Source organism: Neopelma chrysocephalum, unplaced genomic scaffold (genome assembly GCF_003984885.1).
Source record: "Neopelma chrysocephalum unplaced genomic scaffold, ASM398488v2 Primary Assembly neopelma1_22, whole genome shotgun sequence".
Lineage (NCBI taxonomy): Eukaryota > Metazoa > Chordata > Aves > Passeriformes > Pipridae > Neopelma > Neopelma chrysocephalum.
Genome location: NW_020897689.1, coordinates 7,076,830 through 7,100,620, shown reverse-complemented (window position 1 = coordinate 7,100,620; position 23,791 = coordinate 7,076,830). Strand labels below are relative to the sequence as shown.

The 23,791-nt window shown below is 35.4% G+C and overlaps 1 long non-coding RNA gene across 1 annotated transcript in view; it reads right to left on the bottom strand.

Moving 5' to 3' along the window:
• Nucleotides 1–10,723: 10,723 nt before the first annotated feature.
• LOC113971507 overlaps nucleotides 10,724–23,791 on the bottom strand; it is a 30,459-nt gene continuing 17,391 nt past the window's right edge. Inside the window, exons 2-3 of the long non-coding RNA XR_003535584.1 lie at nucleotides 15,989–16,079; nucleotides 10,724–15,434 (exon numbers count right to left, since the gene is read on the bottom strand). This is a non-coding gene — a long non-coding RNA (uncharacterized LOC113971507). The remainder of the gene's footprint in view (nucleotides 15,435–15,988; nucleotides 16,080–23,791) is intronic.

The following is a 23,791-nucleotide window of genomic DNA, read 5'->3' as shown; positions in this document are numbered from 1 at the left end:
GGGAGGAGAATATGAAAATATATATATATACACATACATATATGTATATATCTCTCAGTACCACCTAATTCTACAGAGAGAGTTGTTTGTGTTCTAAGTTGACAGATATTCAGTATGTTCACATCCTGGGTGTTAACAGGCATAATAACATTTGACAGTGATCAGAAGCTCTACTCTCACTCTGACTTCGGTTTTCCAAGATATAAGTTAAAGATGACAGTGATACAGTTTAAAATTTTAATTTTTTTTTAGCAATTACTATGAGAAGCTTGTAATATTTGTTGAGATTTGACATCTGTATGTGAGATCAATGGACATGTTACCAACATTATAAAAAAGTCAAAATTAATAAATCTTTTAGAAGCTGTGTTGCTGAACTTAAGTAACCAATTGAAAAAAAAAAGTATGTGTTACTTTTCAATGGTTTACAGTGATTGCTCTGAACTACTACATTAATTTGCCTGTATTGCATAATAAACTATGTTCTATAGTTTTATATGATAGTCTAAGAAAACATGCATGCAACACTGAAGATCAGTTCATCCTACATAACCTTTACAAATGTCTTCTAGTAAAAGTGAAAATGTCTTTATATGAAACCATTGGACTTCGTTTATATGAAGATGGCTGTGATCCACTGGTTAGAATAGAGTTCTAAATTTAAAAAAGATTTTTTTTTCCCTCATTCTGGTACTATTCTGTTATATGAATTTGACAAAGACACATAAATCTGCTTTTTTAATTGATGTGGGATACAACTCAGAATGTCCACTGGCTAATTTTCAGAAAGAAATAAAAAAAGAGGCATCTGAAATGAATGCACCTTAAAAAAAAACCCTTAATGTCTCATAATTGTTTTCATTCCCAAATAGGAATTATTGTGTTTACTTTGTCTTTATAACTGTAGTTCTGGAATGTTATAAATGCAGAAAGCAATATGTAACTACTCAAAATTATTATTTTCACCAAACCCTTTTAAAAAAAAAATGCTTACTTCTTTTCACTTCTTCCAGAGCAAGTTCTAGACAGTAATTTGATTTATATTGTACAAATGCTTGTTATAAGTTCCAGTTTAGAAAATATTGTCTCTATACTTAGAGAATTCAATAAAGTATTAAAATGACTAACTTACTGCCAGACATTGGTTCACATTTAATCAAACAGTAGGCTTGTCATCTGCAAAAGAAGAAATTTCAGTAGCACATTTGAAAACATGTATCAGTTGAAATTACAGATCTTTTAAACCTATCAACATTTTACTAAGCTTGACCTTATAGAAGGAAAATTTAGGGTGCATTTTAAGTATCCAGCTTTTATTTCTTATATATGTTAACAGGCATTACTAAGGTTGCTGTGATAACTTGTCAGTTTTTCCTTAATGGTCATATTAAGCTTTCATTATTGGACAGCATGAATTAGACCTTCCCGTGGGCAACTTGAACTCAAGTACAGATTTTTATTAAGGGTTTTTTAATTGAATGAACAATTTTAATTTTTTAAAGAAGAATAGTTGTTTTTCTTCATGTTCTTTACCCCATTTAGCTTCTCTGATCCTGAGGTGTTACTTAAGGGCATAATTAGTAAACATTTGGGGCTAATGTCTAAGTATTAGAGATTCAAAGCCATGATTATATCTTTCTTTTTATCTAAGTTTTAATTTTGCTTTCATGATCATGAAGACTGTAAGAGACATTTAAATCTTTACTTTTTCAGAAATATGATGATTTTTAAAAAATCATATGTTTTAGCAATAAAAATTCAGGACACACTAGTACAAAACTCAAATCTCTTCTCTACAGCACACAAATAAGATTGTGTTTGACTTTGTTGTTATGTCGGTAGTGAATTTCATTGTAGAGCATCTCAAGCTGGTGAGTAAATTTCTCTGTTTCTACTCACAACAATAATACCTTATGTCCTTTCAATCATTGCAAACTCCAATCTATAGCACAGTATCTGGGAATTAGTAGGAGGAACAACATATCAGGAGAAATTATATCTAACATATAAACCATCCAAATGATCTCTCATGTTTCCAGATAATTTCAAGAATAGTAGAACCAAGTCCATTCATCTGTGTATTTGCATCTTAAAGCGGAGAACCCATGGAATAAAGATATAATTGAAATTAATAATAGCAATAAAAGAAAACATTTCTGTTATGCTTCATAGTCAAGGTACTACAAAAATGTATTCTCAGCACCACCAATAAGCCAACATGTGCATGCTGTTTATGACAACGATGAAACAGGTGAAGTTGAAATAGCCGATGTTATATTTCATGGGTATGATGGAGACAGTGGAAGTTCACAGCAGTTGATCTCATATTCAGCCCATTAAACTATGAAAGAGCCCAAAAATGGACTGCTAAGAAAGAGCTAGTCTTTTTTGAAAGAGGCATTATGGCCAGGACACATCTCAACTCTGATTTAAATAAACTCTGATTAAATCGAATCTAATTGTGCAGAAGCTTCCTCTGAAGATTCTGTTGAATACCTAGCTTTCACTTCCTGCAATAAAACACAGAATATTGTTCTTATGCTCTACTAAGAGAGATGTGACACTGCTGTTCTTTCTGCTGTTCCACTTGCATCAAATCTAGAAAAAATTGTTACAATGGAAGTCAACTGGTTCCTCTTTATCTACTTACTTATCTAATTTTGCCATGCAGGAGGACTAAAATTCCATAGTTAATACTTCTTTTAAATCTTTTAAATACTTGAATAACAATCTGTGAGTAAAAATTCTTATTTTTGTCAGGCCATTATAGCCTGTATGCATCATTTCACAGAATCACAGAATATGAAGGGACAGTTGGAAGTGACCCACAAGGGTCATCAAGTCCAACTCTTAGCCCTGCCCAAGACCATCCCCAAGAGTCACACCATGTGTCTGAGAGTATTGTCCAAATGCTTCTAGAACTCTCTCAGGCTTGGTGCTGTGACCACTTCCCTGGGGAGCCTGTTCCAGTGCCCAACCACACTCTGGGTAAAGAACCTTTTTCTAATATCCTACCTAAACCTCCCCTGAAACAACTTTAGGCAATTCCTTTGGGTCCTGTCACTGGTCACCACAGAGAAGAGGTCAGTGCTTGCCCCTCCTCTTCCCCTGACAAGGAGTTTGCAGATGTCATGAAAAAATCTTTCTCAGTGACTTTTGGGAGGTCTTGGGAATCTGGAGAGGTTCCAACTGACTGGAAGCTGGCAAATGTTGTCCCAATTTTAAAGAAGGGCAAGAAGGGGGACCCTGGAAACTACAGGCTTTTCAGTCTCACTTAAATGCCTGGTAAAGATATGGAGAACATTATTATGTGATGTATTGAAAAACACCTGAAAGACAACGTTGTCATTGGTCACAGCCAGAGTGGGTTCATGAAAGTCCTGCTCATCAAACCTGATTTTCTTCTGTGACAAGGTAACCCGCCTAAACGATCAAGGGAAGCCAGTTGATGTGATCTTTTTGGATCTCACAGGATCCTTCTGGACAAAATGTCCAGCACACAGCTGGATAAACACATCATGTGGTGGGTGAGCAATTGGCTCATGGGTTGAGCACAGAGGGTAATAGTGAATGGGGTGACATCAGACTGGTGACCTGTCACTAGTGGGGTTCCACAAGGCTCTTCAACATCTTCATAAATGACTTGGACACAGGACTGGAAGGGATACTAAGCAAGTCTGAAGATGATACAAAACTGGGAGGAGCTGTTGACTCCCTCGAAGGCAGGGAGGCCCTGCAGAGAGACCTCGACAAAGTAGAGGGCTGGGCAATCACAAACCATAGGAAGTTTAACAAGGGAAAGTGCCGGATTCTGTACCTGAGATGGGGCAATCCTGGATGTTTGTACAGACTGGGGAATGAGATGCTGAAAGCAGTGACATGGAAAGGGACCTGGGGGTCCTGGTTGACGGCAAGTTGAATATGAGTCAGCAGTGCCCTGGCAGCCAGGAGGGCCAATTGTGTCCTGGGGGGCATCAGGCACAGCATCGCCAGCCGGTCAAGGGAGGGGATTGTCCCGCTCTGCTCTGCACTGGGGTGGCCTCTCCTGGAATATTGTGTGCAGTTCTGGGCACCACAATATAAGAAAGAGATTAAGCTATTAGAGAGTGCCCAAAGGAGGGCAAGGACAGCACATGGCTTGGCACTTGTGGACCTTTATCATTATCAACTACTTTGCATTCAGTGACTTGTACGAGCAAAAATGAAGTCACTAAATTTAAATTTACCAAATGTCAATACTGCAACTCTTATTCCTTACTGAAAAAAAAATTATTACCTTTTCATCTTGTCTTGTAGCATGAATTTAAGAAACATAAAATCCTTACTTCTTCTGACTAATAAAAAGAAAGCTTTCTTGAAGAGTATTGAACTGGAGGGCTTTCCTAGAGATCAGGGACACATAAGGAAATTCAAAACTTCACAACAGTTAGCTGTGAGTGGTGTGTAAAGGAAGTAGGCAACCTGGCATGAGCTGGAGGAGAAAGGAGAAGGCAGATGAAGAAGGGAAGGAATTAGGATGTTCTACAAATTCAGAGAGTATTTGGAAAATCTTGAGAGTCTCTGTATGTCACTTAGACACTCAGAAGAACATCCTTTTATTCCACTATATTGTCTGTGCATGTCCTCATGCTTTTACAGCTTCCTATTAAGTCAGTGGACTTCTAAATATTTACATAGAAATATATATATTTCTATAATTCAAAGGTAAATGATAGCCTTTGTTTTCAAATTGCATGGGCATAATATCATAAATATTGTTTATAGCACTATTTCTTTGAAAGTCATCCCATCAACTTCTGCCTAGTCTTACTGTAGCTTAATCAAGCTTTTTTGAAATCTATTTTAAAATAATGTTTTTATTAATGGTCTAGTAATAGGTTATCATTTAAAATAAGTTTAAATGATTAAAAAGTAAGACAAAGCTGAAATAATTGTTTTGAAAAATGTTTCATTTCTTGCATTCCTTGTGGCTATTTAAGTCAGAAATTATATAGCTAGAGGGTAAATTGCAAATACAGTAGTCTGTTTTATCATTATGATGGAAAACATACCAAAATCTGAAATATAAATTAATCTCTTCATGGGACCTTTGACTTCTGATGCAAAAGCTGTTTTTGAAACAGATGTTTTCTTCAAAGCTCTACAATATAGTAAATGCATGTGATATTTAAGTGATATATTGCTACTGCACCTTCATCATTTTGTTTAGGGACTCAGAGACTAGATGCAGACTTTTCAGTGCACTAAGGAAACTGCTCAGTATGCACAGGTTTGAGTCACATGATTCCCATTAATTTTAATGGGAGTTACATGGATAAATCTATGTGCTGAAAGTCATGAGAAGTTAAAGTCAACAGAATTTACTGTTCCCAACTTTGCTCTCTGAACGTTTATGCCTGTCTACCTGCACCTCTCCAAAGAACCTGGCAGGAAGAAGAGAATGGAGCAGTATAAAGTGATTAAACCAAAGGCATTCAGAGTTTAAGAGGTCTACGGTATGTGTTCAGAGTAGGAAATAAGCAATCAATATCAAATAGGAGCAAATGTAGTTTTGAAATTATAGTCTCCCTAAAACCTCCTTTGAAAGCATAATCTCCTTAAACATGGTGTTCTGCAAATGATATGTAATTTATTTTTTAATTGTGTAAAAAATATATGTTCATATCAAAGTTTGACACTACAGTGAAGTATATCAAATGGACTCTCATTGTTACAATAAAAAAAATAGAGGTTGAACTTAGAGTTTAATTTAAGTTTATAAAAATACTTGTTGGATTTCTGAGAATTTCAAACTGAAATTAATTCAAGATGAACCCATTTGGTATGCCTAAATTGTGTGAGGGAAGGGAAAAAAACCAACAAAGAAATGCTTAGGAACATAATTAGGACATATGAAAAAATTAAGATATATGAAAAGAATTATTTAAGTGCTTAGCTTTGGATTCAGTTCCTGCCACTCTCACCTCTATAGAAATCAGTGGAACTAAACTTGGTTATGAATAAAAGCAGATTATAGTATGAAAAAATATCAAAATAATTTTTCTAATTTTATGTCTCAGCCTATTGACTTAAACAGTGAACATCTAATACGCTTTGAGAGTTGTTCAGCACTGCCAAATATACCATTCAAGTGCACTTTTTGGCAGCTTGTATTTATTGGATAGGTAGCTATTTGAGTTGATTAGCTACAAATATTTCATGAAAAAGAAATAGTTGCTCATTCACTATGAATACATGTAGTTTTCTTCACCACTTGCTGACTCAGCTTCACTTGTGGTCTGATGGATGAAGTCATACCAGTGGTTCATATTCTTGTTTTAATTTACAACATTGGGAGGAGTAAGAGCAACAATCTGCTACAGCTTGCCCTTGCTCTGTTGCCCTGCTCCCAAGGACAGAGGGTAGAGAATCCCTCTAGGATTTAGTCACCAGCAGACTCTCTTGGAGAGTTAGGAAAGGAGGAGACAGCAATGATACCCAATACACTGAATACACACAGCTGGCAAACAGCTTAAAGACTGGTGCCAAGCCATGTGAGAAAACCTGAACCTAGATCAGAACTTAGCAGAGACTGAGGAATGGGCTGGCTTTTTAAATATATCTCCCCAAGCAACGTATAGAAATGGAGCTCATCAGAGTTTTTTTCTGATTTTTTTAATCCAGTAGAACAGAATGTGAACTTGTGGAGAGCTCTTTGAATGCTAGGCATCTCCAAGAAGTCAAAATTACAACTGACATAACTTTTTACTGGAGCAGTTAAAAGATCATGGTCCTGATTTTCATACTAACATTGGGACCATAACTGTTTTACTGATTTCTTTTTCAGCTCACTAATATTCCCAGGTAGTGTTCTGATCTGGAATATAGTTAGAACATGGTCATGGCCTGGAAGTAATGAGAAGGAAGTAGAGAATTACTTGGCCCCCCGCACCTAGCTAATGAGTTCATCCTTCCAAAAACCTTTCTTTTTACAGGGAGAAATTTAGTTTTATTATTGCCCCTTTTGCTTCTTCAGGATACATACTTAGAAGGGCTCCCATTTCAACTCTTCTGGCTGTCCTCCATGCTTCTTAAAAGTAATAATTACAGATCTAGTTCTCCTCTGAATACCACCTGAGTGTAAATAGTTTGCAACACACATTGTTTTCTTGAGATCCCATCTGATATTTGACACAACAGCTTAGAGTATCATTACTTCACATGAAAGGTTGTTGAAAACGAGTGGCAGAGACCTGAGAACACAAGTGCTGTGAACTTGAAAAAATACCAGTTACACAGATTTAGAGGCATGGGCATCATCACAGTACCAATCACAGTGAAAGAATTATTGCAATTCACATTTGAAGAAAGAGCATACTCAGAAATACACATATATACGTGTATATACATACAGTAGGTTGCATCAGACATGTAGGAGAAAACCAAACTTATCAAACTCTAGAGCCATTTAATGCCATGTGAAAAATGTGGCTTGGTATAACGTTTGTCCTCATTGTGTGCCAAAACCCCACAGTTCCTTAGAAAGCTATCTTCATTTCTGTATTTTCAGAGAATTAGTTTCAGATAAATATTTAATAGTACAGACTTTGTTATAATTAACAGATTAAAACATGCAGAACTTGCTGAGGGAGATTTCATAGAATAAGATCAAATAATAGAAAATATCAATGCATGTCATGCATACATGCGCTTAATTCAGGACCTGCTGAAGGAAAGGGATACATAGGGAACAAAACAAGGTACCCTTGATATTTAACAATACATTTGCTCTCAGAAGGGTGCTTTGAAGATATTAGAAGTAACCCTTAACACAAAATAAGATTTTGCAAGTAGTGGGAGCTCTGAAAATATGTGTATACATATTTTGTAATAAAGTTTTGGAAGATGGTACATAACCTGTAGCAAACATTCAGAAGCAACCTGAGTATAAAAAGAATTCAAAGGTACGAACAGTTGAGCACCAGCAAAAAAATACAGATTACAAAGATTAAAAAGAACTGGGAAGAAGAGATTACAAGAAAGAACATTATTTAACCTGTGTTGTTGTACCACAGAATACTCTGACCTGATCAATCGTGGTTGGATTTTTAACAGACCAATTTTTATAAATTACTCAAAACAGCTCTTCTAAAGTGAGGACATTTTTGCACAGAGTCTATCTACCAGTTCCTCCTTTCGCTTTCCCTGCCTAGTGGAAACTGCTGCATTTCTCCTCTCCAGACATACAGCAACAACTTGCAAATGTTTATGCACAGGCAATCGGATACTGTAAATGGGATTGTTAAAGTGGAAAAACTTAGCTTATGTGGCAGTTGATATGGTATCCAGCTACTGCACAAGCAAGTCATTAGCACTGTGTTTTAACAAAATGAGATTGTAATTAGGTGCCTTTGATTCTAAAGACAGAATGAGTTGCACATTTCTGGCTGCCGTTCCCAAAGCATGACATCAGAGTAATCAGCCATAGACTGTCATTCTCTGCTCACCCCACATTTTTACTCCATTAGTAACTCACAACTAATCCCGGGGCAAGATGAGATTCTCAGTCATCAGTGAGCAATAAATATATCTGCCAGGGTTGATAAGATTTCTCAGACACGTATAGTACTTTTTGTTTTGTTCCTGTTTTTCAATTTCACAAGCTGTCTCTGTGTTGAAGTGGGGTCTGGATCACTGTTGACTTGACGCTGCTTTGTCTCAGTAGGAATTAACAGTGTTCCTTTGTACTGGCTGTCTTGAATGGAATAGGACCATCAGAATAACTTTCTTTCTCTCCAGGGAAGACTATCTGGAGTATCCCGTGAACCCCAACTCCCATCTGTTGAAGTGACCCCATGGGTCACTAATTGCAGACAAATAGAGGAACTCACTTTCCTACCCTGGGCTGTGGCCGGTGTAGCCCAGCTGAGGGACTGGGAAATCCTACAGTCCTGCAGTTTAGTTTAGTTACCTGTACTCTTTCTCCTGGGATCTGAGCATAGTCTTGCTGGCCCATTTGCTACACCAAGAACTCTGCTTAGAACAATTACAGAATGGGAATCTGGAACTACACATCTCAAAATGGAGATTAATGATTACATTCACCAGCTATTCCCCAAAATATGTGGTATTACCAGGGGACATCACAAATGATGTGTGAAATGAGACACCTTTGCAGATTGGCAGTGCACAAAGAGGATAAAGAGAATGACATGTAATTATTACTGTGCTATTAGCTGTGATATTCAACTTACACAAAGACAGAAAAGTCCAATAAATCCAAAAGCTTAAAAAGGAATAAACTGCTTGGAAACTTTGTTCTGATAAATTTCACCAGAACCTTCTTCTGGAAGGGAAAAAGGTCCAAAGAAAGAAAGGAAGAAATTTTAAATTAGTCTCCTCCTTTTAAAGTTCACCCTTTTCTTTTTCTTTACTTGGAAAAATGCAAACACCTTTCTGGCACATTAACCAAATTCATTAAATACTGGGAAGTAGGAAGGAGGGAGGCTATGACACCAATAAAGTTTTGGGAGGATTGTGGATGTACCTCTATCTGTCAACATATCAGATGCAGTGCTGTCACTTTTACAGATAGAAATGAATACAAGGTGTTCCATGCCAAAGCGTGGATTAAGAATTAGAATTTAATTTTATGAATTTTAGTTTTGTGGCAAATTACAGAAAATACATTACCCAATCTGAGAGATAAACTATTAGCAAAACATCTTAAAAACAACTGAAGAAAGTGCATACACCAGTGTCTGCCATTAGTTCTGTAAACTTTCCAGAGGCGGTTTCAATAAATTCAGAAAGCCCTTACACATTTTAAGATAGATATGTCAGGCAAATCCCTCCGATTCTGAATCCTTCCGATTCTGAAACATGAACAGTATTATTTATATATGAAATATTTTGAAGTGGTGAAATAAAGTTACATGTGCAAGAAAATTGAAGAATATTAATCCTGAGTGTTTTGTCTGCTTCGTGGTCTACAGATTTTTTTCACCTGTCCATGGGATGTTTATCTTCTCTTTGTTTAATCAATAAATGCATAATGAAAGTTTGTAAATACTGCATGATAATTTTATTAAGAAAATGAAAGATCTGCTACATAGCATCAATGTACACAATTTCATTTAAGAGCTGGCCAGCAGACCACCAAAAAAAATTAAAAAGAAATTTAATATTGAATTGTTTCTAATGGTATCTAGCAGGCATCAGTACTAGGCCCAATGGTAGTCAGTATTCCCAGCAGTGATCAAGAGGTGCAAATACAAATCGCCATGGTAAGGATCTGAAGATGACAGAAAGATTACTCGGCTAGTACATAATTATGAGACCAAGGAAGAGATCTCTTTACAAGCTAGACCCAATGCAAAAACAAGCATTTTAGAAGAGATGAATGCACAGTTAAACATAATATAAATAGAATTCACCCCCAAAAAAGGGGGTACAGTGATTTGGAATGCCTTGACTATGCAAGGATTTATGGGCCGTAGTGGACCAACATGAGCTCCCACTGTGAAGTTGCATGAACAGAGCTAATGTAAGCCTTGAATCCTGATGCAACGGTTGGAATAATTCCCACAGATCTGCTGTCCATATTTTAATGAGAATGGTGGGAAAAAAATGGAGAGTTCACAAAATTACATTTAAAATTAATTTGAGAGCAGAAGAAAATTATTTACTGTGAAAATATAAACTTGATCTGTTTGATTATCAAAAAGGAGGGCTGAGCATTCTGAAGGGAGAATAATGTAACAACCACCATCCCCCAAAATTAAAAAACCCCAACATTCTGAAAGTTGAACACTGAAAAATCAGGAATAAAACACTTTTCTACTAATGAAAATGAATGTTGAAATAAATTCCCTGAAAACAATTAATTCTGCCTATTGGCATGTTTTCAAATCATGGTACCAGTTAAAATTTCACCATAAATTATCTTTTCCTCAGTTAAATAACAATTTTATTGGACTTGACACCAAATAAATGAAATTGATAAAATTTAAGGGTCTTCAACATGCCCACAAACTAGCTGAGGTTGGATTTCAGAAATCCAAAACAGAATAGAAAAAGGAAGAAATAAAAGAGTGAGAAATTAGAATGATCTCTTCAAAATTACATTGTCTGAAGATCTGTGGCCTGATTTGGGGCTTTTGTTATAATTCTATGTGAAGATCTCTGGCTCTAGACCATGTGCTCTACTGTGGTATGTATTGCATAACTATGGAAAATGTCTTTATGTAGGTATTTTTCATTCACATAAAATTGTCTGTAAGAATTTATATCCCAGCTGGTATGATGTTATACAGAAACAATATCATGTGTTGTTCTGCAAGCTGTGCATGTGTTTGGTTTCTGAGGCCAAAAATCAGGATGTGGTTTGAAGAAAAGTAGGAGGAGTCAACTAGTAAAAGTGTTATACCATATGACAACTTCAAAAAAAAAATAAAAAGAGCATATCAGTTGAGAAAATATATAGCAGAAGCAGAAACTGCCTCTACTGCAATAACTTGTGATCTGCTGTGCACATGTGCACATTCACATACCACTGAAGTTCTAAAAGAATAGTTTTGCAACCTGTTGTTTATGTAGTCTGACTGTCCGTAACGATGCACCAAAGCCACTTTTTTCTGATGTAATCTCATATATTGTACCAGTATAAATCCCTCTGAATTTTAGCGTATTAGAGGTAAACCAAATTATTAAGACTACAAAATGGCTTCCATGTCTAGGACAAGAGACAAAGAGGTCATTCCATGCTACAGAGAGGTACATTTGTAGGCTTGCTGTTGATTTAGAGAGGCTCCTGAGTAATTCTCTGCTAGTCACCTTAGTGGATTTTAAAGGTATCAGAATGATAGGACTCATCATTTGGAAAGTGACCAACCTGTAAATGGTTTAACATACCTCTTCCTTAGGTGAGTCACGTATCTCCTTAAGTCTGAAAATGTTTTACTGCTGGACCTAATACGACCAACTGGAAACATTTTTGATCACTAAATTAACATACCTACTAGGTCTCCTGAATACTTAACTTGGGCTACAGATTCACAGTGGAGTGAAAGTAAACAGCTTCAATCTCAGTAAGTACACATAACACACAAATTTTAAAAAAAAAAAGTAAATAGCTTCAAAAGCAGTTTATGTATGTCTACTCTTGATCTATAAACCAGTTGAAATAGTAGGAAATATAGGCTTCTTGGGGAAATCACTGCATTTGTAGCTCCCTATCTGTTTTCTTCATTAATTTTTTGAAGTGTGTTGAAATTTTCAGGCTCCATATGGACGCATTTAGTCACATATTATTTGTATTTTCTACATATTTTCTATTATGTTCAATCAAGTTTTCAGTAACTATTTTTTTAATTTGTTGGGTTTTGACTGTATGATTAGTGAAAATAAATAAGTAATCACCAGATGGAATGAAATTCTCCTTCTTGAACTTATGGAAGTACTGCAATTAAAGTAACTTTAAATAACAACATACACAAATTAGTCATTTTCACAACTAAAACATGAGCCCGAGAGATGCTCCTATATATTTAAACCACTCTGAGTTTAATTAAAGACAGATAACAAATGAAAGATTATTATCAAAGGTTAATCTCTATTTTAATCTTTAATTTACCAACAAGTACAACACATCTCTTTTTATCATATAGTAATTAAGGTTTCTTATTTTGCAGTAGAGCAAAATCACTTTGGTGGCATCTCGTGAGAGTGTGTCAGTGATATGACAAGCATTTCACATATATGCTCTTCAACCTGTGAGCTGGCACCTACCACTGGCAAAACTGCAGGTAACAGACACTATTGTCACTTCACTGATAATCTAAAAAGAAAAATTCCTAATTTGCATTCCAAATTTTGATGTTCTGATAAAACATTTTAGTTCTGGATTTGACTGGTTAATCGTCTTTCCTACCCTAAATGCTGAAAGTTTTAAACAAGAATCAAATTATTGGGTTTTATGTCTCCAGCCTTATAAACTGGGGCCCTTGTTCTGGGCCAGAACACATTTCAACACTGGTTACAGGAGCATAAAGCTACACTCTGTGTCAAGCCTAGGATGTAGCTTAGGATATGTGAGAAGAGAAATCTTCTTCACAGTCCCCTTGCATAGCTTTGTGGTGACAACCAGCCACTCAACTTGCTGGCACATCCTTTCACACATCCTAGGACAGCCATTAGATCTGGCAATGTCACACGTCCTAGGACAGCCCTTAGATTTCCTGTTTCTAAAACACACAGGGTAAGCAATCCAGGCTGTTGGCAGACCCAACAGCACAGTCTTGAGCAGGACTAAAGGCTGGCAACATGGAGTAGGAGCCAGGAGACACTATCCTGAGCGTACTCCTTGCCTCTTGTTAAAGTAGACATGATCAGTACTGCCTGTATAAGCTGTGGAAAGACTGTTTGCTTGTTGCATTTTACATTTATATAGGTTTTCTACAAATTCCATTAATTTCCTTTCCTGTAGCATAAAATATGTACAGCCATAGGGCAACAGTTCTGCCACCAAAATTCTCTACAAGACATTCACAACAATCCAAGTCTTTTTTTTTTTGCCTCGTTCTTTCAAGAAATACTAATGAAATCAGCCTGCTTATCTAATGGGAAAGCTATAGCATTTAAGATGTTAGCTAGACAATGATGTCCCTGAAAGTTTAGTAGTCAAAATGCAAAACATGGGCCATGCTAATGTCAAGTACATTTTTGTGAGGATAACAGAATTCTGTTGATAATGGGATCTTCTAAAGAAGGCGTTTTTATTCACAGCAACCCTAATTTCTATCAGTCTCCAGAGACCTGCATGCTTCAGAGATGATGCCAAAAATCAGTCTATTAAACACCTTAAATAAAAAAAAAAAGCAAAACCAAAAAACACCCCACCTAAACTTTAGCTACAATGCCTTAGGGAACCCACTCTTTCAGGATCTGTAGCCCAAACTTTTATTTTAAAATAAAAGGTCCAACGGGCAATTTCACATACACTATGAAACACTTTTCTCTTGCTGTGAAACTTCTAGAGACTGCACAGCACTAGACAGAAGTGGGCATTATTATCTTCTATTTGCAGATACGGCAACTAAGACAGATTAAATGCCCAACACACTTCTGCAGTAGCAGCAAAGAACAGCCCCTGGAATGATTCTTTCAGGCAACCCTAAACACAGTGTCTAACAACTCTGCCTGAACTCTGCCTGAGGATTTTCTTCACTGTGAAATGCCTTTTTTTTTTCCAAGTTCCAATTTTTTTTAAGAAAATTAAACAATTTCTCTAGATTTTTGTTTTAATGTTATCCTTATTATTTCTGAGATCTTTTTGCAGTTTGGAAAAATAGTAACTTTCCAGGCTACTTGAATAACCTTGATGTCTTAGCGTTTCCTCTGTGAATGGAAAAAAAAAGTCGTTACTTGTGCTCCCCCTTAACATTCACATTTCCACACTTGGTACATAGATTCTTAGAGATGAAAATAAATTTCTGGAAACTGTACTAATTGTCATTAAATTCAAGGGTCTCATTCAGGAAAACATGTCTAAAACAAGAAAGGAAAGAGAACCAAAGCCCAGTGCAATATTAGAACACATAGTAAAACATCTGCCTATTTTCATAACCAAAAGGATATATAAATACTGACTTGGAAGTGTGATAAAACAGTAAAATTCATTGCATGAATCAATAATTTTCCTTAAAAAATAGTCTGAAGTCCTAAAGAATTAAAAGCTATTCTCCTTCAGTTTATAACAATCTTGAGGAGGATCAAAGATTTGTCTTGCAAGCTCTGACGGTCCCTTTAAGCTATCATCCATTGTAAGGAAAGACAGAAACATTCCATCTTCCAGGTTCCTCTAGTAGGACAAATTCAGATGACACAATGAAATAGAATTTAAACAAATTTAAAACAGTTAGATTTTTCTGCCCCAAACCATGTCCCATTTCTTTTAGAGCTTTTGGAAGCCTTAATGGCTTATAGCAGCGGGCAACAAAGGGTGACCTCTGAACAGCAGGTTCTGGGATTTAGACATGTAAATAATTTTTTCTCTTCAAACTTGAAAATGAAGGCTAGAGTTTGCTCTGCCACCACTCATGGGGCTTTGTCTGATGACACGATGTCGAAGCTTTGAGCAAAATGGAAATGTCAGTTGCCAGAAGCATAACCGTGAGCCAATCCTGGTAAGCGAGGTCTCTCATCCCGTTGCAGGTCACCATTTCCTTTCTGTACCTTGCCTGGTGGCAGGGGCTGCTTCAGCGCTGTGTTAGTGCTCTGACAAATCTCGAGCTGGCAAAATGACTTGCAAGGTTTGTTCACATGATTACAGGCAAGAGAAGCTTTGAAGTACTCAGGCTGTTAAATTCCAGTAAATACGTTACTGCATATTTTAGAAAGAACTCCTTACCACATGGTTCACAATTACTGTGTCCATTTCAGCATTAAAAAGATACCTAGAAAAAGAAAACGTGTTTAAGCACAAAAACAAATCAGAATACAGCACTTAAACTGAATAATTAGTACCATTTTATGTTATGCAACCAGGTATTTTAATCATCGGTGATGACTGAAGCTACAAATTCATGTTTATTTACAAGGATGCATTTCTTAAGTCACCATTTAAAATGGATTTATATGGGAGGTCTTAATAATCAAAAGGCAAAAATGTGTTGTACTACATGGACATACTGAAGATACGTTAAGTTAAATGGCCAAGACCATTCTTCAACTCCCTGGGCAAAAAGGCAATATGACGGTTATTTAGGCAAAACAAAGAAAGAACTATCCTAGTCTCTCTGTATCTATCATTTTAAATATCAGTAAAAGTACCAGTTAAAAAACAAAGTTAACAAATTCACCAAGCTCTTAACACACTAAAATTTTGCATTATGAGTCTACATAACTAATGTAAACTAACATAACTAACATAGGTCTGCTTCATAATGCTGATTTCAGAAGAAATACTACCAGAAAGCATGTTTTATACCAAAATGTAGCATTTTCTCACCTCATCTTTACCAGTGAGGACACTGCCTTCTCCTTCACATGGTTCTACTTCCTCTCAAGTTTCGTCATGTTCTTACATAATTATCAGACTACTGAAAAATATTTTAATACAAATAACCCAGTTTCCTTTCAAGACCTTTTCCATTAGTTTGCTTAATTGTTTAAGCAGAAATATAGCCCAAAACATTTTGCTCTCCTCAGGCATGTAATAGTTACACCCAAAAACGAGCTTCATATAGCTTCCTGCTCTAACACAGTTGCACCACGAAGTTTACATAACATCTAAAAATAAAAATTTGTATCATGATTCTGCAGTAAGTACTGTATTTTCATGTATTTTTGCATTGGCATGAGGCGTTATTTCATATAAGCATAGCTTGACTATGCTTTCTGACCATAACTGTGCTAGCCACCAAAGGAAGAAGTTTCAGTCTGTTCCAGCTAAACGTCACACCCCAGGTGGAGGTTACTGCTTCTCCAGAGCTGCCAGTGAAGCTGCTCGTGAAGCCACATCCTAACTCAACTTGATCAGGCTGTACCTGACTAATTTAAATAGTAACTTGGCAAAGGGACCAGGGGTTCTTCTGTGAATGTAAAGTCTAGTACCAAGAAAAGTGGTCATAAGCTTGTGGCAAGATGAAAATTGTAGTCATAACTACCACAGATACAGTTAGAAGAAAACATATTATCAAGATTCAAATTAAACTTAGTTATATTTTGCTTTCATAGGACTGTTTCACCAATCGATGATTTTATTTTGCAAAGTGACTAACGTCACTAAGGTAATCCCCAACTGGTAGTAAGGACTTTACAGGGAGACTTAATACAGCGTATAAGTGACTTAAGTTCTGAATATGCCTCAAGATGATTTCCACAATGACTACTTGAAAAGAATAACCCAAAGAAATTCACTAAAAAGTCCATTCATTAAACATTCCCCAAAGAATTTCTGTCAGCAAAACATGGAGGATGTTAAGCAATAATAGCTAAAATTCTATAAAACAAGAAAGAAACTCCTGTTCTATGGTTTTCTCTACCTGAGCTGGATAGACTTCAACTCATAACTGAAAGGTTTATTTTTTCAAAATTGAATATGTAAAACTCCTAAGAGCAGTATTAAAATACCTTACAGGTCTAACGTTCTCCTTCTTTTGTTTTCATCACTCACTGGAAAAATATTCCATGTTGGTCTGTTTATTCCCTAATGGACCAACCAGGAAAAAATAAGTTTACAGTGAATCAATTTTTTTTTTACTTTGTTTCTTTGTTTGTTTGGTTTTTTTTGTTTTCCTCTGAGTTATCCTGCATATTGCTACCTATCCAGACCTGGCACACATTTATTTAGTACTCTCTATACCTTATTCACATCTGTCAACAAAAAATGCACATCGCAGTCACACACCAAGGCACAAGTCACAAAACTCACAGAAAAAGTAAAAGAAATGATATTTATATGTCATTTCAATAGTCAGGGGAGAAGAAGTGTCCCAGTCCCTCTTTCTAAAAATAATGCTTCATACAGGTGTCATCTCTGTATTTCATTGAAGTTATCAAAAGAAAAAAAGTTGTCATTTATGGAAGTTGCTTCCTGCTATTGAAATAAAATGATGTGCTTTAAATCACAGTTCAGTTCTTCCATACCTTTCTTCTATGAAAATCACTCATACATGTAAGGAAATGGGAAAAACCCAGTTTTATTAACCCACCATCAACCCATTTATTCTACACAAATAACACACATAAACTCTCTTCTGGTCATCTCTTCCTATCAAAAATGGGTTGAAAATATCTACAGTGTCTTAAGAAAAACCCAACCAAACAAAGAAAAAGAGCAAAAAAGAACAAAACCAGCTATTCCTGCCACCCATAGCAATGATGAGCTGATAAATAACTTCACCGTATTGTCTTGTCAGGCATATCTAATGGAGATAAAGAAGTCTCTAATTAGGGCATTAATTCCACACTGCACTCCAGTTGCAATGCAACCTCCCTTTCACTGACAGGTGCAATATGTGGGTGCAAATTTCTTGGCATCAGCAATCTACTCTTTTGCATTTACATTGCTAAGCAACATCATTACTTTGATTGACTTATGTACAGTACTACACTTTCACCTCTCAGATACATAAAGAAAAGATTGATTCCAATTTCAGTGCCACTGTTTTAAACAGATGTAATTCCAATGAATTAGGTGCACTTACTCCTAATTTATAGTCATGGAAGAAAAATAATTTTCTTGATTACTGTACTGTGTAGAAAGCTCTAACTCTTTTGGACAGAATAAACTTATACTGGTCTAAAACTCGTGTGACAGTCAGGGGCATAGTTACATGTATTTTTCCACAAGAAGATGGCAGCTGCCCTCAAAGTGTAATGCGAGTTAACTAGGAAAAGGTGATTGACTGATGCTGAGGTTAATTGCTTGTTGGCATGCTAGAAAGGCTACGCTAACAAGTGCTGCTTATAACTAACAAGTGCCAATTATTTCCTTATATTCTAGTACACATTATATTATGCTAGGTGCTATCCAAACATCCAGAAAAATCCAGGCATCCCTGCCCAGATCTGATAAGTTAATGACTTAGGAAAACTATGCAAGTTACTGATGAGAATGGGTCAGTGCGTGTTGCTTATCACAGATGTACAACTCTTCATATGATGCTATAACACAAAGGTTTTGTTCAGGTTATCAATGCAGTGAACACATATTCATAATGAAAGTGTAAATAGTTGTCTGATCATAAATTTTATTTTCTCTGTTGCTGACCAAAAGCTTACACTAACAGATATTGTTTATTATGTCTTATTAGAAGCCAGTGGAATATTTAAAAGGGCTGATATTTTAGTCCTGTTTCCACATCTACTGTGGACAAAAAAAAAAATTATATATAATTGGTGACCAACTGTATGTACAAGCCCAACAAAACTTCCCACCTAATAGGTAGATTATTATGTAAAATATTGCCTAATATTTGTATAATGCATTCACCTGGCTTGAAAATATGCTGACAGAACTAGAACGCATAACGTGATCCATTGTTAAATTGATATTAAATTCATAATTTTGTTCCTGAAGCATCAGTAAATACCAATTTTAATTGCATTAATAAAATATGAATTATGAAAGTAGAATTGTAGTGACTAATACAGATTTTCAGTATGATAATAATGATTTAAAATAAGATTAAAAAGTAACAGCTCCTAAAGAAAGAGGAAGTTAGTGTACCAAAAATAATAACGCAAAGCCAGCCTGCCCCCTGCCCCCTCCTCCTAGACAAGCCATCTACCTTGTATCAGTTGGAATAAAACAGGGAAAGCTGACCTGAGTAGAAAACTTCCCAGTCTTTCAGGTTTTCTTTGCAAAACATATTACAGTGCTTGGTAAAACTTCATATTTATCTGTTACTCCTTGTCTAATTTCAAACTAAACATATGTAATGGTATCGCAATGTAGTAGCAAAGTTGAAAGCCTTTGGAAATGCATTAATTGTGAATTTGGGAATTTTAACTTAAGATGCAGAACGGGTCAAATATGCTGGTAATCTGTTGGAAAAGGTAAAAAGTGCCTAAGATGCAGTTTGACCTCTCCTAGTCCTGCAGTGCAGAGAGCATTTCAGCATACCTGTATCCCAAGAATTCAAAAGAACAAAACAAAACTTCTCTAACCATATGGCTTGTTCAGTAGGCATGGGCACTCAGCACAGGGTTGGGCAATGTGACCATAAAAATGAAAATATTTAAGAAAAGCTAAAACCATTAAAATTGCATTTACAAATATTGCTTTGGTATTCCTAGACTGTTATAGAATAAATATGTACATTTCTGTACCCATCAAACACTTAATAAAAGATAGCTCCTCTAGGCAATTTGCAAACTATAGTTTCATCTAGATATATGTCAGTGTAAATCAGGAACCTTCAGTTCTCAGTTTTTCTAAACAAGTATGCCATAATCTTTCCTAGCCCTGTTTCCGTCAGACACTCATAAATCTACCACGTTGCTCTGTCTCCTCAGAATGCAGTCAAATTCACAAATATTTTAAAGGTATAGTGAAATACACATATAGCAAGTCTATCATCCTAGAAGGAGTTAGTAATTTCCTTCACCTGAAGTATATATTTCATTTTAACACATCTTTAATAGACACCAACTAATCATGTTTAAAGGCTACCTCTTTATTATTGCCCTTTATTCATAAACTGCTCTTTTTGCTGACCTTAATATATAAGGTGAAGATAGGCAATTGTTCGGTATAAATGCTTACATATATGATTTTGATTTTAGTATAAGTAAGGTAGAACTAGTTGGGCTGGACATGGCTAAATTTTCTTAATTTTCAAGTGCCATTGTTGAATATATATTTTTTTGTTTGAAATCACCTAATATCCTCAGAAATACCAATGATCCTAGACTCAATGTCTTCTTTTTTTTATATCCTGTATTTTGTAAAAGAATAAAAACTTAATGACACTTGTAATTTCAGATCTTTTAAGAATAAAGTACTATGTGAAACTTATAATACAAAAATTCCCTTTTCCTGGAATTACAGTTTTGTATTTATTGAATGCGTTCACAGGCTCCCTTAGGATGTGAAATGTATGGAAATATATGTGCATTACTAAGGAAAGAACTAAATTTATTCTTTCCCCATATCATGCTCTTCTTTGCAGTAGAGGTTTTTAATTCAACACAGAGCTAGAATGAGATGGAGCCAATTTCCTGGTCTATATGTGTGACAAATGCTAAAAGTGGCACGAGATTAACAAATTAGTTTATGTATATATCTTTAAAGATTTTTGACTATGTCCCAAATCAAAATGCATGCTTATTTGAAATGAAGATTTCTTTAGAGTTAAGTATTAAACAGGAACCTTATACATTCTTGTAATTTTAGGATGGAATGATGCTATGTATGACAACTAAAGAATAGCAACCTGAAAAATGGCACATCACTCTAATAATAACAACTTTTATTGGTATAAATTATATGTTTAATGATAAAATCTGATATTTTAATACGGAATTTGCTTTGAAGAAGTTAATTATTTCAGTACACAGGTATTTCTCTTGAGCATGAATATTGACACTGTATTAACTATCAAAATATGAAATTCTTTCTTGTTAAGCCATATGTCAGACAGAAGCTTTTTTCAAAAATGAGTAGGGAGAGATCTACAGTATAGACGTGTGTGTCATTACAGAAAGGTTTCTTTATGATGGTTTGAAATAAAGAGTATGGAACTTGACCTTTTTAGCTGACATAGTAATCACCTACTTGATGTAATCCAGATATCTAACACCAAACAATAAAAACATCTGTGACAACAAAACCATATAAAGCTTGTGGAATGATTTAATTTTTTTTAAGAAAAGATAGCAATATTTAATAATCAGATAAGCCTGGATTGGTTCTTCTTACACAAAAACTTTTGTGCTTTGCAAATGCTAGTTTTAAAGGGCTATTAACTTAGAAGTGAAAGCTTTTTAAGCTTACATGCATATGTTTTAGAGTTACCTCATTCATTCTGCTTTCAGGACCTTGTCATAGTCCACCTGTTTTCCTTTTGCTTAAATTATATCAAAATAATAGCTTTCTTTAGAGAAAAATAATCCTACATTTCTACTGACTGCATCTAAACATGATAATATGTTTAAAATTGAAGAGGAGCCATATTCAGGTTGCATGTCTCAGTCACCCAATCTCCCTTTCACATATCTGTTCATGTTGACAGACTATGTCATAATACATCAACAGAGAGATCAGCATAGAAGAACAAAAATTCATCGCCTGACAGCAAGAGGAAAACTGATTTCTAGTATTAAATTAGCAAAAATATACCAATACTTCACTACCAATAAAGACACCATGGCTAAAAACATTCACCATATTATAAATCTGAATGAGCGCTGGGAATTTTTTGCTTCAATAATCTTTAAACACAAAAATAAAAGCAGGGGGGTGGTGGGGAAAGAGGGTGGACTCAAGGATGTCAACATCTTTACAAGCAAAGAATTGATTTCTACCAGACTATGCCATTCCATTTTAGTTTTGTTAGTCTTTTAAATATTAGCTCTAAATATTCATTTAATTAGAGAACACTGAACACTATTTTTGCAGGATTCATTTCTGACAGAGGCTCTTTCTTACGAGGTCAAGGAGACGCATGGAAAATTCTCTGCGTCAATAGAGTGCATCAGCTTCTTTATATCTCAGAATTTCTACTCATGTAAAAGGTATTCCACCTCTCTCATTGCTAGATATAATTTTAATATACTATATTGAGCAGTGGTGTATCGCTAGGAATTTAACAATACCTGGAATAAATAATGTCTTTTTGCAGCCTGGGGCAACATCTGCCACTTATGCATTAATTCTGCCCCTGTTTGAACACTCTACAACATATGCACTTCTCTTTTGTCTGTTATCCTAGAGTTGTGTTATTCCCAAATATTGACATCATCTACTTTTATCAGCACTAACTGCTCTGAAGCTTCCTAGTCTCATGCTCAACTCTATTTCTTTCTATTGATTATCTTCCTCACTCCAGCAGGTAGCTAGCCAGCGAGGCTGTCCTGAGAAATAGCTTCCAATGACTTTATACGCACAATTTACACGGAATTGTTTAAAGAAGATATTAGCCTCAATACAAATCAGTGAACCTCATTTAGTCAATACTGCACAATTCAGCTGTTGGCACCCTGTCACTTATTAGTCTTTAAAGTCAACTACCATACCCAATCTGCACATTAGCTATAGTATTTAGTTTCATATTAAAATGAGGGTAGTTTTTCACTTTTCTTTTTGAAATCTATTCAATATACTTTCTACATCACCTCATTGAACCATATGATAGTAATATAATTTTAAGTATAAAAACCTGAGATTAAATGCTTGATTTTTGACAGTGTTCTTAAATATAATAAATTCAAAGGGAAATACTGTTAAGTTAAAATGGAGTGTTTTTCATTAAGTCCAATCAAATGGTAGACAACAAAGGATCTTTTATTTGAGAATATGAAGTGAAAATGAAAACCAGAAAACCTTTACTAAGAAAAGGTCTAGCTAAATTATGTTGGAAGGAGGTCTCCAGATTGAACCTGGGTGTTTCTTTTGCTAAGAATGAATTAAACTAAGATGCACTATGGGAAAACAGCATACAAAGAAGGAAAATCTAGTGCTTTACAAAAATGAAAACAGGGCCTAAATATAGTTAAGTTAGAATACAAGCTACAAAGAAAGATCAAATATTTTAAAAAAAATCCCTACTGTAGTACTTAAACTACTCAAGGAAATTTGGGGAACTTTTTACCCCTTTTGCATTCCACAGAAGTGCTCTAAAATCCTAGTTGGACATTTATATGAAAATAATCTTTTCCTTTTAGCCTACCAGACTATGATCTATACTATGATTTAGTCTACAGATAAAAGATAGAAGGAAAAAAGAGTATATGTGCTTATGCCTGAATATGTCACTTGAGAAATAAGATAGCTCTTCTCTTATTTTTGGTCTGTATTAGATGCACTTGTTTTACTGTATTTAGCATATCCATAGTGTTTATACTAAAGTTTCCATGTGCATCCTTCAGCAGCAGGATAAAAATAGGCATTGTTGGAAGAAAAATAATTGGTTTGGCTGTATTTGGCAAAGAAATATTTACACCTTTCTTCTAACATGTTGTTTTTATAAAGTGTAAATGCATAGACAACCTGCAAGGATCCGTGGCTATTATCTCTTGCAGGAGGTAGAAAAAAAGAAAAAAAAAAGAGGTCTGGGAGTAAAAAGACAAAAAAAAAAGACCAAAA